The sequence below is a fragment of the Rhinolophus sinicus genome, chromosome 16, assembly GCF_057876585.1.
Source record: "Rhinolophus sinicus isolate RSI-liver-muscle chromosome 16, RSI-T2T, whole genome shotgun sequence".
NCBI classification, from domain to species: Eukaryota; Metazoa; Chordata; class Mammalia; order Chiroptera; family Rhinolophidae; genus Rhinolophus; species Rhinolophus sinicus.
In genome coordinates this window covers 96,285,615-96,301,930 of record NC_142516.1, presented here as the reverse complement: position 1 = coordinate 96,301,930, position 16,316 = coordinate 96,285,615, and the positions used below count along the sequence as shown (strand labels likewise).

The following is a 16,316-nucleotide window of genomic DNA, read 5'->3' as shown; positions in this document are numbered from 1 at the left end:
GGACACTGGAATATTGTGTATGTTCATCTCCCCAAGACCTATCTTATGCTCTGATTATTCAGAAAGTACCCCCTTTGACTGAACAATTGCATATGTCAATGAGATCATCTTGCCTGTGGATGAGAGAAGACAGGTTGGTGCCTGGAACATCATCAGTTTCCCAAACTAGTCACTGATAGTCACCCCCTTAATCTTTATCATATTTGAGATACAACAGACCACTTTGGGGTTCTTTGGCCTATTTGTGTATCCCTGCTTGATTACTTACTTAATATTTTCCTTAAAATTGCTCTCTATTTAATGTATTATAAAAGGAAACTTTCCATCCACACCATAAATGGAAACCCAGTATCATGTGCCACAAATAGATGCCAAGTCTAAAAATAAATATAAAAATGAACACAAATGGAATCTTTTTAAATTTTGGTTGGATACAAGTGCCCACAAAACACACTAAGTTTTTGACTTGCTCACTCTTAATTAAAAATGGGGAAAAGTAACTGTACTATACACCTGAAACTAACATAATATTGAATGTAGACTGTAACTGAAAAATTAAAACACATTTTTATATGTGGATTACTAAATTTATGGGAACATTTATAGCCTTTAGTGATTTCATTCAGAAAGAGGAAAGGTTGAACTTTAAGTGTCCATTTCAAGAACTTAGCAAAAAAGGTAATGGGGATAAACCCAAAGACAACAGGAAATAAAGACGGCAGCAGAATTAATGAACTAGAAACAAAGATACAAGGGAAATATTAGCAAAATCAAATGTTAGTCCTTAAGAAGACTAATAATATTGGCCAACCTGTGGCAAGGCTGAACAAGATAAAAACAAAGAAGTCACACACACACACAAACAACAACAAAAAAACCAATGTTGGAATGAAAACTGGAATGCATCAGAAATTAAAAAGATAAGAGACTATTATAAGAACTTGAAAGTAATGAATTTGAAAAATTTGAAAATGGACAAATTCCTGAAAAAAATATAAAATAACAAAATTAATCCAAGAAATAAGTCAATCCTAATAAATAAATTCAATCACTGATATCTAAAATCCCTCTATGGAGAAAACATTAAACTAAATGATTTTATTGGTGAGCTCTACCAAATAGTCACTAAACAGATAACTCTAATATCTTACAAATTCTACCAGAGAACAGAAAAACAGGCAATGTGTCCAAATAGATTCATGGGGCTGGTGATATTCCCAAACTAGGTTATCTAAACCAGATTGGAACAATACAAAAAAGGACACTTACTTGCTAATCTCATTCATAAACATAGATGCAGAAATTCCGATTACATATTAACGCAAGTTGAATCCAGCAATGTATAAAAAAGAGACTACCTGATGACCACATTGATTGGATTTATCAGAGGATAAAAATCTAATGTCTATTAATGATTAAAAACAAAAGGAAAAAAAAACAAAGGAAAGAAAAACCTTTTAATAAACAAGAAGTAGATGAGAACTTCTTTAAAGGGCAAACTAAAGGCAAACCTCATGCTTAACAGCGACATGGATAGTCTTTTCTGTTTCCATTTCTATTCACATTTTACCAGAGTTGCTAGCCAGTACACGACAGAAAAAGGAACAGAGGAACAAGGAAGAGCGGGGGAGGGAGAGGGGAAACAAAACTATCAGTATTCACAGATGGAATATTCCAACAAAATTTAGAGAAATTAGCATAATCATAGAGCTTATCGAGATTATTGATATAAATTCAATTGTATTTCTACGTACCAGCAAGAATTTTTAAAACCAAGTATTTTAAAATACGGGATTGCCAAAAAACTGTATACAAGTGGACACTTTGGTCAACATTGCTCAAGCAGTAATTCACCATAATCAGAAGTGTCTGGACACTTTGAGCACCTCTTGTAATTGCACAAGTCAAACGTGTGTACTCATCTTTTGTTATCAGTATATATTGAGTATTACAATTTTAATACAGTTTTTCGTTCTTAAAATGTGTATACATTTTTTTGGCACCCTCTGTATTTTTTGAAAAGATAGCCATTTATAATAGTAAGGAAAAATAAGTTATCTTGAAATAATTATAACAAAAGAACTTTTATAAAAAATTTAGAAAATCTATAAACTTTGACAAAAGACATGCAAAAGTCCCTTAAAAAGAAAAATGGACATACGTACATGATGGGCAGGAAGGCTCAATATCATTGAAATGTCAACTCTCCTCAAACTGATCTTTTAATTCAAAGGAATTCCAACCCAAATCCAACAACCAAATAAATAAATAAACAAATTCATCTAAAACATGAATCTTGACAAGTTGATTCTAAAAGTTTTTTGGAAGAACAAAGGGACATGAATAAAGACAGTCCTTCGGAAGCATAAGGGAAAAAAAACTTACTTTCCTTACAAACCTTAATATCAAACTCTAATAACAAAGTTAGTGTGGCTTTCATGTAGAAACAATAGAGTAAAGAGCTTAGAAACAGATCCATGCATTATTGCAATGACAGAGGTATTTGTAGAGTTCACTGGGGAAACCTGTACCATACAAAAAATATCACTGGGACAAATGGTTATCACATAGAAACAAAAATTTATCTGTACCTCACACTGTGCACAAATACCAACTCTAGGTGATTAAGGGCATAGTAAGAAAATTAAACCTTAAAGTTTTCAGAAAGAAATATAACACAATATCTTTATGACCTGAGGGTAGAGAAGAATTCCTAAAACAACAAACAGAAAGCACTAACCATAAAAGAAAAGATGGTCACATTCAAACTACATTAAAATAGAACTTTTGGTCACCAAAAGCAAGCCAGATAAATCAGAACAATGAATTTGCCACACATGTAATTGACAAAGGTTTTGTGTCTAGAATATATAGAGAACTCTTGAAAATAAAACAAGAAACAACGTAAAAGAAAAGTGGGCAAAAGACTCTAATTTGTATATACTCTTTTGTACCTGTAATATTTTCATTTAACAATAACAAAAATTAAATTTGTATTATAAATTGTGTCTCATACATGGGATAATATTGCAAATAGTTTTATACCTTAATGGAGACTATAGGATGACATCTCTGAAATAGTTTCTTTCTCCAAGTAGCCCCATGAGTACTTGAAATGAGGCTAATCGGAATCAAGATGTAAATACAAAACCATTCCAGATTTTGTATAAAAAAATGTAAAATATTTCAGTAATAAGTTTTATTTTGAATAGAGCCTACATAATGAAGTGTTTTTTTTGTTTGTTTTTTTTCAGAAAGAAGGGAGGGGAAGGGAAAGGGAAGAGAGACAAACAGTGAACGGATTGGCAAAAGGGTTCTCTCCTCACTGCATAATTTCATTTTTTTGGTGCCTACCTGAGTAGCACCTACTTCTTCCCTGAACACCAACCACCCTCTCACTGCCATCAGGTCGTGCGTCCCACGCCTTGTGAAACACTCCATGAGAACTTATTCCCCAAGCTTTCCAAAGTATTCCTTAGTCTTCCAAAGATCCACATGGTACTGGCAAACCATGTAAACCTTAATGTAAACTGGTAAACCTTAATGAATATGAAATTCTACATGTGGTATTTAAATAATAGTACCTATGTTTGTGTAGTCCTTTACAATTGTATACATTGTCTCATGTGACTGTCAAGACAACTTTATAAAGAGGTAGACCAGATATCTTTATTTTACAGGTTAAGAGACTGATGTTTACAGAGGTTAAAGAAAACTCTCAGGCTCTTAGGTCATAGAAAAGGGCACAAGGTGACCAAAATTCCCAGGGCCAGTCTACAGTGGTGCCACAAACAAGTCAGTCTTTGAAAACTCTACCTCTGCAGTCACAGCATAGGAGGGAGAGTGTGCACCCCATCAGAGTGCCTCTTGGGGTACTACCATGTTTTCCCAAAAATAAGACCTAGCCGGACCATCAGCTCTAATGCGTCTTTTGGAGCAAAAGTTAATATAAGACCTAGTCATATTTTACTATAAAATGAGACCCAGTCTTATATAATACAATACAATACAATACAATACAATACAATACAATACAATACAATACAATACAATACAATACTGGGTCTTATATTAATTTTTGCTCCAAAAGATGCGTTAGAGCTAACGGTCCGGCTAGGTCTTATTTTAGGGGAAACACAGTATGTCACTGCAAGGTCACACCGAGGAAGTGACGCAGCTCCAATACAAGCTCTAAGCCCATAGTTTAGGGAGTTTCTCTGATAAATCAGACCATTTTTCATATAATAGTATTGAAATGTGTAGAACACATGAACAGTTCCAAAGCATTTATTATATATTGTTTTATTTATTCTCATGATTACTGTGTACTAATCCCAGATTTACAATATAGGCAATAGAAATATAAAAATTTCCAATTCGAGATTTCTTACACACACACACACACACACACACACACACACACCCATATTCAATTCAACAAATATCCATTTTCTGATGTACCATAATTAAAAATTCTGCATATGCAGATATATGAGCATATATGCAAAGAATATCTCTGCTTGTCATTAAATATATATTTAGTTCTATTTCATTTTTATTTTAAACCACAGAAATGCTTTTGTTCCTTACTGATTGTGTGATTAACATTATATAGGATTTTTATACTTATATGTTTGATGTTCCTCTTGTATATAATCCTCATCTGATAATGCATCAATTTTTGAATGCTTCAATATATCACATATTTACTTTTATAAATCTTTAACAATGACATTGCATGGAGGATAAAAGCTAGTAGACTTTTTTATTGCATCTAATATGATTGAAGAGCAGTCTAATACAATTTAAAAATAAGAAATGCAAGCATTCGAAACTATCCATTGCTAATAAATTTAAGACAGTTCCTGAATAAGACAATCAAATTAATCATGATATAATAAACCTGCTATTTTTTCCTGCTTCACAATAATTTCATGTTTATGTAGTTCATTAACATGGCCAAAAATATTAGTATATCCTCAATTTTACATACAATTGAAATGTAATTGAGCATAAAATCAAAATGCAGCATAGTAAGACTATTTTTTGTAGAGATATGCTATTTTAATTTGCTAAAGTGATTTCATAGATATTATGTTACCTCAGGCTCATAACTGCCTGGTGATTTGGTAGGAAATTATTAATTCTGTTTCACAGATAAGGAAATTGGTGTTCAGCAAAGTCAAGCAATATCCCACACCGGGTACTGGGCCGTAAGCCCAGATCCTCTGGCTCCCAGCTCTTCCCTTATTCCCTGCTATTGAGTGCCTGACACAATGCAGGCACTCACATATTGTTTCTTCCTCTCTCCACTCCTTCCCCAAGGGAGAAGAAAGCTGCCTCCACACCATACCATTTGGGGGGTGGTGTGGCATGATGGAGACCACGACGTGAGAATCATATAAGCTCTCTGTGCCCAACATTCCTTGTCCGTAAAACAGGACTAACCTGCCCTATCCACGTACAGGATCCTCACAAAGACTGAATTCAACTGTGTCTAAAAGGTTTGCAGGTGGTTTTTGTAAATATTGGAGGCACTCTTTTTGCTCACGTGATATTCTTGAAGACATGAAGTGACATGAAATGTGTTCGTGATATTCTCCCATCACGGATTCATGTCCTCCTCTCATGCATCATGGGCCCAAACAATGGATGCTCTGTAATTGCCATCAGGGAACGGGGCTTGGACAGCCATCGTCACCAGCTGTGGAACCATTCATTTGGCTCTAAAACCTGAAGTCGCTGCCCATGGATAATAGAAGCACAGTGTGTCCATTCAGTGACCTCTTCACCCTCCTGGTGAAAATATCCTATTTTCGCCTCCTGGTCATTTCCCATAGTCGGTGGATTTGGCACTATATATGATCTCAATTAAAGAGTAGGAAAGAAACATGGCAGCTTCACTTACTCACTGAGGTGAACATTTCTTTGAGTTATAGTACTTGAAACAGGAACAGCCCCGAGACTCAGGGCATCATTAAATCATGACCATTGTATAAATAACTGCTGATGTGCCCTTAACCCAAAGCCGCCCATTGGTAGATGTAGGCAGGGAGAAGCGCACGGGAAGATGAAGGGGTTCCTAAGGTGTAAGAAGATGGACTTGACCAGAGGAAGGAGGGCAAAGCAAACTTCCTAGGAACTAGTCCACAGACTCCTGGCTGTCACCCGAGAGAATGAAAAGAAAGATCTTTCTTACAGGGATGAGATTAAAAATACAATCAGGAGCTAACCTTAGTATTCAATCCTCTTCAGTATGATGTCCTTTCTCTTTGTGCAAGGGCGTCTGTTAAGTTTCAGAACCTCATCCTTTGTGCAGACTTAGAACTAGAAAAAAACCCATCTTAATGGAGTAGGGGAGGCATGTCCTGGACGAAACAAGCCCATCGGGGAGTGGGGGGACCCCTTCTGCTTTCACTGTTGTTAGTGCTGCATTGAAAGCTACCTGTGTAGCTTTACCTATCACAATAGCTTTAGTTATTTTAGAAACAGTCTCTTAACCCATTTATAGCAAAGAGGAGAGCCAGAACTGCCTTTGGAGATCTCCTGAGAATGGGATATACATCCATCTAAATGTGGGAATTAAAAATCAATGTGGCTTTTTATCATGTGTGACCAAACAAGTTCACAGCTAAATCCTCTGTGATGTGGTGAAAATTTACCCTTGAAAGTACCTAACATTACAAAAACAAGAAGCCACATACAGATATCCTCCAAGCCCACAGAAAGCCTCCACTGGAATTACCCTCAGAATAATCACCATGCCCTTTTTGATGTCAGAACAAAACATGAGTCAGCAAGGAGTTTAAAATGGTATCTTTGCAAAATGAACAAGTCAGATTAATTCACCCTCTAAATCAATAACCAAAAGGTAAGACATAGCAAGAATTGCGATGTCATTAATGACAGAACTGGATTGGTACAATCTGTTGTAGAACGTACCAATGGTCACTACAGCCATTATTTGACCTCAAATATACATCGTTGGAACTGAATATGTACATAAATGCACTTTATAGAGCACCAAAGGTAAAGCTAAAGGGATGTGTGTGTGTGTGCAATTAAATATTTCCATGTAAAATGTACAATAGAAAAGATAGTGTATTTCAAATTTGATAAGGAAAATATGTAACTTATTTCTTCAGTGTTCCAAATGGCTTCTGTGTTATACAAATCTTCCTGGTCTACTAAAGTTCCTCAAGGACGTCTTATTCATCTTTGAATCTGCTACTCGGTCACTTTCAGGACCATGAATGCAGAAAGTTCAATAAAGAGTGAATAATTTAGTTACTTTGGCCAATTTCCAGGTAATAAAAATACACATATACTTTTATAGCAGATCTTACATTGAGTTGATCTAGCCTCAGCTCACAGCCTGTCAATCAGCAGAGAGAATTATGGGAAGCAGGGGTGGGGAGGTGGCTAGCACTGGTCTAGAAGCTCCTCAGTCTTAGGTTTGCCTTTAAAAGTTCGATTTATCTTCAAAGATAAAATTTTACATGAAAATAATATATACCACAGGGGCGGAATGGATGGTATGTGAATTCCATCCCAATACATCTTTTTAAAAATTATATATTAAAAATGGATTATGTGATTAAAATATATCTCATTTGATATTATCTGACTACTATTATTATTATCTAGCTTTTTGAAGGGAGAAAGAGTATTCTTTCATTCACTTAAAACCCAACATTTCCTTGGGGAGCCCGCCATGTAAAGCCATGCCAGACCCTTTCCTTACCTGCCTCTGAGCACTGCTGTGGGATGATTAACCCATTATCAGTCCCATTTAAGGAGGAAATTCAAGTTCTGGGAGGTGAAGTATCAGAGCTAGCATGATGTAGAGCCAATTTTTAAAACCAAGTTTATCTGGCTCTAAATGAAAATATATTAGAAATTTGGATTTTTGCTTTCTTTTTCATTCAGTAGCAGGGTCTTCAGGAAATATGAAGGTGAGGTGGACATAATACTATGTTCTTCAGGATGAGAATTTCTGAGGATAGTCACTTAACTTAAAATGCAATAAACAAAAACATTAATAAATAAAACTAGTGAGCTATTTGGCATATTATGGAAAATTGGTAGATTGGATATGATTTATGTTTTAAGCTTAAAAACCTAACAAATTAATATTCATAAACTCAAAGTATTATTTAATTCATCAATTAAGCTTCTGTTTATATAGGGTTGCCAGGTTTAGTAAATAAAACTATGCTTAGCTAAGTTCGAATTTCAAATAAATAACAAAACAGCTCTTTTGTTATACGCATATGTATATCTTATTCAATATTTCCTGTATTTTATCTGATAACCCTAATAGGATTTTTTAATGGTTAAATTTATCATTGAATTAAAAACACAAGAAAAGCTGAACATCTACTACTACGTAAAATTGTGCTGAAATTCCCGATACCTAAAAATTCAAATATGTGCTCCTCTCTAACACTTAGTACTTTAACAAAAGAAAGAAATCTACGAAGTTGAAGTGATCACCCATAACGATACTAGAGTGGCTTTGACTTATTTTAAAATGTTGTAGTTTCAGAACACGTGAAAAGGATACATGGACTGCAGAGCCCATATTTTTCTGGACTAGACAACAGACTCGTATCATCCAGAGCAGAATATATAAAACGAATGTTTGTCTGGATGTGAAGTTGCTGTAAGTGGGACAGATTTCTCCGTTCAAAACGGAGATGATGAGCGGTGACTCGGTCGTGTGGGGAGCAGAGCACAGGGTTTGCAACCTGAGGATTCGCTGATGTTCAGCAAGAAAAGCAAACTTAGATATCATCCAGTCAACCCTCTTTTTATACAAATAAAAAAATAGTTGGGGTTCTACTCTCTTGCAATCTTACATTTTATAATCTGCAAAATGGGATTGCCTGTTTCATACAGCTATTGTGAGAATGAAAACAGACAACACATTTTTGATCGAATAATTGTTCTAAACTGAGTCTACTCCACAGAGAACTATATGGATCATGTATCCAGAACTTGAAGGAAATTTAGAATTATCTACTCCATACCTCTTATCCTAGAGATGAGGTTAAATGACTTTCCAGTTAGCACAAAAAGCAAAGGCACAGCTAGAGCCACCTCCCTCTGTTTCCAATCCAGGGCTTCTTCCAACTCCATGATGTTCCCCTTTAAGTACAAGTGGAACAGCTCCATCCTAGACTTTTAAATCTGACACAATGTGCTGAGTGTAGCGTTTAAGCAACGGTAGCAAGGGGAGAGGAGAAAGGCATATAAGGCAGAAACTATAATAGTAACTGGATCAGCAATACTAGAGCAAATTGCCACCCAAGTTGTCCAAAATCAGAGGAGCCATGGGAATTGTTCTGATTTCCGATTGGGCGCCCTTTGCATCAATCACATGTAGCGGTCCTCACTTGCGCTCACAGCAGGACGGTCAACAACAGCATCCCTGCTGCCATCAGACAGGATTCCCCAGGGGCTGTGCAAAGGGAGCTGGCTTTCCCTCCTCCAACAGGACACTCCCAAGGCAGCATGGAGTTATCAACCGTACTTTTATAGGGAAGACATCCTGAGCAAGGACTGAATATATGTTTTGTGCTTGGTTGGAGCTGATTATTTGGTCAAATGATCATTTCAAAATTCATTCCTTTAGAGGAACGGCATGAGAAACCACGTCAGCGTGCTTCCCCATGGATGAGTAGATAGATCGATGGGTGGGCTGAATAGGAAAAGGACAAAACACCTGCTAAATAGCTACCCTGTACCCAGCACTGTCCTTTCACATATATTACCTCATTCCAACTCTATGACAATTGTGTGAACAGTGGCTGCCATCATCTCTAACACAGAAAGGCACTGGGGCTTACAGAAGTTAAATGAATTTTCAGTGGCTGCTAAGCTAGGTTATGGCAGATTTGAACCTAAGGCTTCTGAGAGCAAATCCAGCATAAGGCAACAATGCCATGCTTCTGAGGTAAGCTAACCCCGGTCTTAAAAAGTTGTAATCGGGCTTTTCTTCCTAGTATGTGAAGAAAACAAAATACCGTATTAATCGTGGGAAAGATCTTACAAACCAACTGAATTACAAGGAAAATATGGGAATTTGGAAAATTGGGTTAGGTTTGTTTGAAAGGGAGACTGAAGGAGCCTGGATCTAGCCAGAAAAGGGGGAAATTGGCCAGCCCAAAAAGCTAGGAAAGGTAAAGAAGGGATGAAAGGGATGGATGGCCACAGAGGAAAAGGGAAAAGGAACTGGCTGTCATTTATCCACAGCATGAAGTAAGACTTCCATGCAAGATTAGGGAGGGAAAGCTGGTTAGTCATAAGAAAAACCACTGGGACATACTGAACTTGCATTAACCTAGTATGTATATGATTATTAATGAGTAGCTTAACAAAACAATGCGGAAAATTTACTTTTCACGTGACAAACAAGATGGGATGAAGTGGCAATTACTTTTATCTGCATTGGTGGAGAAATAAAGAACTCCCCTTCAGTATAACTTCCCAGCAGCTGTGCTGGGCAACCACAGAATTAACCTGCTTTGTGCCTTTTACATAACCGGAACAGGCTTTCACTCCACAGAGAGGATAAAATTAAAGCCAAAACAATTGGCATGTTAGAAATGAATCTAGCACTCTTCAGTGAGGTATCAACTTTGTTTTAAGGACATAAAAAACAGCAAGAGATTTGTGTTGTTAAAACTGCCATACTCTTTCTAAGAATTTAATGATCCCTTATTACAATACAATTAAATAACTAAGTAAAATGCTTTTAAGTAAAAGCAGATTTTTCAAATATTATTATATAAGGTAACTATGACGTGTGGAATCATTTAAAGGCATGCTGTTTAAAATGAGGACAATTACTGTAAATTAAACTAGAAGCTACTTTGAGGATCTCCCACTCTTGTTCAACAGAACTCTTGACCCCACATTGGATTACAGCAGTAGGCCCAGTGTGAGCAAGCACTGCAATCCTGGGTGGGAATTAAAATGACAAAGCCGGCTTGTCTGAGCATCTTGACCAGCGTGGATCTCTAGTAACTCTGTAGCTGGCACCTCACCCGCAATCCCCAGCCTGCCAGCCCCAATTTTAAAAAGCACCCATTACTCACAGCTGCACAACACGTTAAAGAAGACTATCCTCTAACAAAGCTGGACCTTAGGAAAGCGGCCAACGGTCTCCACAAAAAAACTGCAATGACTGACTGACCTGGTTCCAGCCCAATTTGCAGAGGACTGAATGACTGATCAAATTGTGGCGCCGGCTTATTTCTAAGCTCCTTCATATTCCCTTCTCATTTGTTATCTATCTGGATCCTCAAAGACTTACTGATAGCTGTCAGCATCGTGTCCCCGCGCCTTTGTTTTCCTTTGTCACATCAGCAGGTTCCAGCGTGACTGCCACCGCAGCTGCACTGGGTCCAGACTGACTGGATGAGATGCCGCAGTCAGCAGCCCCCCCACCCCCAACCCCCAGCGGACTTTTTTTTTTTTTTCTTTTTAAAGAGATAGGACTATCATCAACCTTAGTTTCAATAATGCTGCAAAATGCAGCATGGTTGCTCACTGAAGATGCAAGATAACAGTAAATGAATTTTCTATTCTCCTCAGTGGCAAAGATTAATTTTAGAAGTTAGGCATGGCTGGCTCTATTAAACACTGGCCTCATGACCTTAGACAAGTCACTCTTGGATCTCATTTACTTCGTGGAAAATGAAGAGTTGTGACCAGGCAATGCCCAGCCTGGAAACCTGATCATTTGCCAAAATTAAATTCAAAAACATCAGCTACACACTTGCTGGTAAAATACAATAATACATAATGTTTGCATTGCAGGTTATAGGTTACAAAGCACTTTTGTATTTTATTTGGATTTGGGTATGATGTTCCAAAGCTTCTAAAACAGGCATCCACTCAACATGCTTTCATAAACTGCGAAATGCTCTATAGCTGTGAGGTGTTTTAACTTTTCACTGTTACTGTCAATTTAATGATAAAAAATATTGTAATAAATCAAATAGAACTCTATTGTCTTGCTTCCTACAAATGGGGATGTGAAATACCAAGGGAGCCTGTTTTTTAAACAGCCTCCTTTACTCCCCTTCAGTACACCATCTTCCTCATTATAGTCTCCTTAGTAAAACTGCCTACGTCATCAATACAAATCTAAAATTGAGGCTTATCTGGAACTACTGGAACGTTGAAGCTCCCAGTTCCTTCACCTCTGAGAAAAATACCTAACTCAGCTCAGCAAACTCCAGACCTAAAAAAGCTAAACTGATCTCTCCTGGAGAAGACGGAAGCCAGCCCCAGATGTCATCAATCACCTCAGAAGCAGAGCCACCTGCTTCTCTGCAGTGGCCCTATGCAGGGCGGTCACTTAAGATAACAAATCCAATGCCATTTTCTTCCCATCCTAGACTCATAGTTTCAGATATATATACACAAATTACGTATATATATAGAAATTTCCTAGGAGACAATAGGGAAATGTCTTGTTGTAACAAATTACTATATAACAAGTTTTTATCAGAGAGAAATCGTGTCTTGAGGAGCCCTTTTATCTGACTGTCAGCATAGTGCTGTGTGGGCCACCAGCAGTCTGGCCCTTGGTGGCATGCATCTATGAAAGTGAGCCTGTCTCCTCCAGATGCTACTTTAATTCTCACAGCACCCCTAAGTTGTCATCAAGGTAATTAAGCACACATCTACTGAGCGCTGGCACTCAAGGAGGCGCTGGGGACTGAAAGGGGAATCTTCTGCGGTTGTTCACCCAGCATGGTCATCTACTCATAACTTTGAACTCTCAGAGGCCTGTAGGGGTAAAAGTTCTCAGTTATAAGTACTTACATCCCAACCACCACCTTCCAAGGAAAGGGGCTCCCCAAGAAGACCATTTTGTTTTGCTGAGCATAAAAGTGTTGAGATGCAAGTAGCAGAAGCCTAGAGAAAAGCTAGATCCTTCTACTTACGCGTAGGAGGGCCAACCGAGCTAGAAAAATCTCCAGGAGCCAGGAACTTTCAGGAGAGTGAAACCTCCCCAACAGAGAGGCACTGGGAAGGTTGAAGAGGGTCAGGGAGAGGCGAGAGACTTGAAGTGTTTCTATGATGGCGAGACTTTGGGGAAAGTAATTTAGAAAGTGAATTTTTAGGAAGTCATGTTGCAGGTTGTGCGAAGTAATTCTGTCTCCAGTACCCTCATCAAAAAAAAAAAAAAAAAAAAAAGAAAAAAAAAAACCTTTAGTAAAAACATTCCTGTTTCTCCTCTATGCTTCTGTAGCTGGGCGTGGGATCCTTTGGAATGTGACACAGTGCTGAGTCACATTCAGCTCTGGTACCAAGAAGACATATTTGCATGACAAAGAGACGGTTGCAGAGTGACTAAGGAGCTGTGCCGTCCAGGCCAGAGACCTCCTTGTTGTGGCCCGCTGCACGCTCTGGCCTCCTCTTCACGGTCCCCACCTCCACCTCTAACTTCTCCCTCTCCTTCTGTGTCAGTATTGCCACCACCCAGAGGCCAGCTTTCTCTACCTCCGGCCTGGATGACTCCACTTGCTTCTTTGTTGTCTCTTAAATACTTTCTGTTTTCATCAAAGGGGGCCCTTCACACTGCTCCCTGCCTCCTAGGGACCACAAGTTCCCTAGGTTCACGGGCTTAGCCAGTCAGCTACATCCACGTGGTGCAACTACTTGTATGGAGGCCCATGGCCTTGTGCTGTCACTCACTTGATGATGTTTTCACAATTAAATGATAAAACCTAGATATTTTTCTTAATCGACAGTTATTATTTTATGCTAATTAGAAAGGCAATGTTATTTTAGAAAATATGAGAACTATAACCCATAATTCTACTGAAACAACTCTTCTTCTGAGATCTGACAATTACAGACGCGAACTCATCATAGATAAAGTCCTACTTACCTCATTTGCTGAATATCACTACAGTCACCTTCAAAGTACTCCCCTTGGGAAGCTATGCACCAAGTCCAGCACCTAGTCCACCCTTCAAAGCAATTTTGGAACTCTTTTTCTGGAATGGCCATCAGAGCGGTCGTCATATTACCCTTGATGTCCTGAATAGCATCAAAATGTCTTCCTTTCAATATTTTCTTTATCTTCGGGTAAAGAAAGGAGTCATTGGGGCCAGATCAGGTGAGGAGGGAGGGTGTTCCAATACAGTTATTTGTTTATTAGCTAAAAATTCTCTCACAGACAGTGTCATGTGAGCTGGTGTATTGTCGTGATGCAAGAGCCATGGATTGTTGGCAAAAAGTTCAGGTCGTCTAATTTGTTCATGCAGCCTTTTCAGCACTTCTAAATAGTAAACTTTGTTAACTGTTTGTCCAGTTGGTACAAATTCATAATGAATAATCCCTCTGATATCAAAAAATGTTAGCAACATCATTGCAACGTATTCATGAATGTAATTGTCAGTTTTGTATCTGGTTTTCCTACTTCATATTATCCTAAGAATATTTTCGTTGTTTGAAAACACACTCTTTAATATCTGCAAGATAACCTTTCTTACAGTTATACCATAATTTATTCAACCAGTTCCGTATTGTTCAATTTTCGGGTTGATATATATTGTTTTCAGACAGGTTATATCTTTTTGCCCACCTATTCCCACTGCATAAAAGTAATATATGGGCTATGCAGAAATAGCCTAGTAATGCGGAGTTTAAAGTTTCAATGCTTCTATGAACATTGCACATGAATGCCTTTTTACTGTCACAGTAATTTGCATGTGTTTCTATGTGGCTTCACTTGCATTCTGAAGGTGGTTTCATGTACAGCCCAAGCCCTTGACCCCACCACTGTCCAGATACACTAGCATACTCAATAAGCCATATGAAATCAGATAAATTCATGGTACCATTTATGGTATTTGAATGTTACTATCAAAAGATTTAGACTTCAGTTTCTGGATAATAGTGAATCATGAATCTTCCAAAGTCAGGTCAAAGATTGACTGTTGATGTACGTAGGATAGAGGTCAACCAATCTTTACCTCACCTAAAGCTGACCCTAGAAAATGGTGTGTTATCGAGTGCCACCCTTACGTAGAACCATGAAGGTTTAACCAGAGGACTTTTAAAGAGCTGGCACCACCAGCCCTCTGGCTTCTTCTTGTAGATGACTCCCAGCTGTTGCTCTCACTGTGATCCACTCTTGTAATGTGGCCTAACCTCTTTTCCCATGTGGCCTGGAGACCACATGGCCTTCGTGGTCCTCTTCCACAAAGCTGTATGAGTGTCAGATTTTCATCAACTCAGAAATGGTCGCTATTCAACCTCAGAGATGTCAGCTCAATCTCAGCAACCACTTATAATTCTTTTTAAAATATTTTTATTAAAATATAGCTAACTTACAATATTATATTAGTTTCAGGTGTACACCATAGTTATTCAACATTTATATACCTAAAGAAGTGATCACCAGGATAAGTCCAGTGCCCATCTAACATAGTCTTTACAATATTATTGATTATATTTCCCATATTGTATTTCATATCCCTGTGACTATTTTGTGACCACCAATTTGTACTTCCTAATCACTTCCCTTTCTCACCCAACCCCCACCCCCTCCCATTTAGCAGCCATCAGTTTTTTTCTCTATATCTCTGAGTCTATTTCTGTTTTGCTTGCTTGTTTATTCTGTTCTTTAGATTTCACATATAAGTGAGATCATATGGTATTTGTCTTTCTCAGTCTGACTTATTTCACTTAGCATCCTAGGTCCATCCATGTTGTTGCAAATGGTAAGATTTCATCTTTTTTATGGCAGAGTAATACGCCATTGTATAAATATACCATAATTTCTTTATCCAGTCATCTATTGATGGACATTTCAGTTGTTTCAACATCTTGGCTATTGTGACTAGTGCTGCAGTAAATATAGGGGTACATGTATTTTTTTCAAATTAGTGTTTTGGATTTCTTTGGAAGTGGAATTGCTGGGTCGTAAGGTAGTTCTATTTTACATTTTTTGAGGAACCTCCATCCTGTTTTCCATAGTGGCTGCACCGATTTGCAATCCCACCAACAGTGCATGAGGGTTCCCTTTTCTCCACATCTTCGCCAACACTTGTTGTTTGTTGATTTATTGATGATAGCCATTCTGACAGGTGTGAGGTGGTATCTCATTGTGGTTTTTACTTGAATTTCTCTGATGATTAGTGATGTTGATTGGCCATCTGTATATCCTCTTTGGAGAAAAGTATCTATTCAGGTACTCTGCCCATTTTTTAAATTGAATTGGGTTTGTTTTGTTTTGTTTTTTAGGTTTTTGTGTGTTTTTTTGTGTGTTTTTTTGGTTTTGAGTT

At 37.8% G+C, this 16,316-nt stretch overlaps 1 protein-coding gene across 3 annotated transcripts in view; it reads right to left on the bottom strand.

Moving 5' to 3' along the window:
* The window catches only part of SACS (sacsin molecular chaperone), an 83,783-nt gene extending 72,330 nt beyond the window's left edge, over positions 1 to 11,453 (bottom strand). For 2 of the 3 annotated variants that reach the window (XM_019736495.3, XM_019736497.3), the window contains exon 1: positions 11,321 to 11,453. The gene's annotated coding sequence lies outside the window, so the exon portion shown is untranslated. The other variant, XM_074330035.2, reaches the window with a different exon arrangement.
* Between the last annotated feature and the right edge of the window lie 4,863 nt (positions 11,454 to 16,316).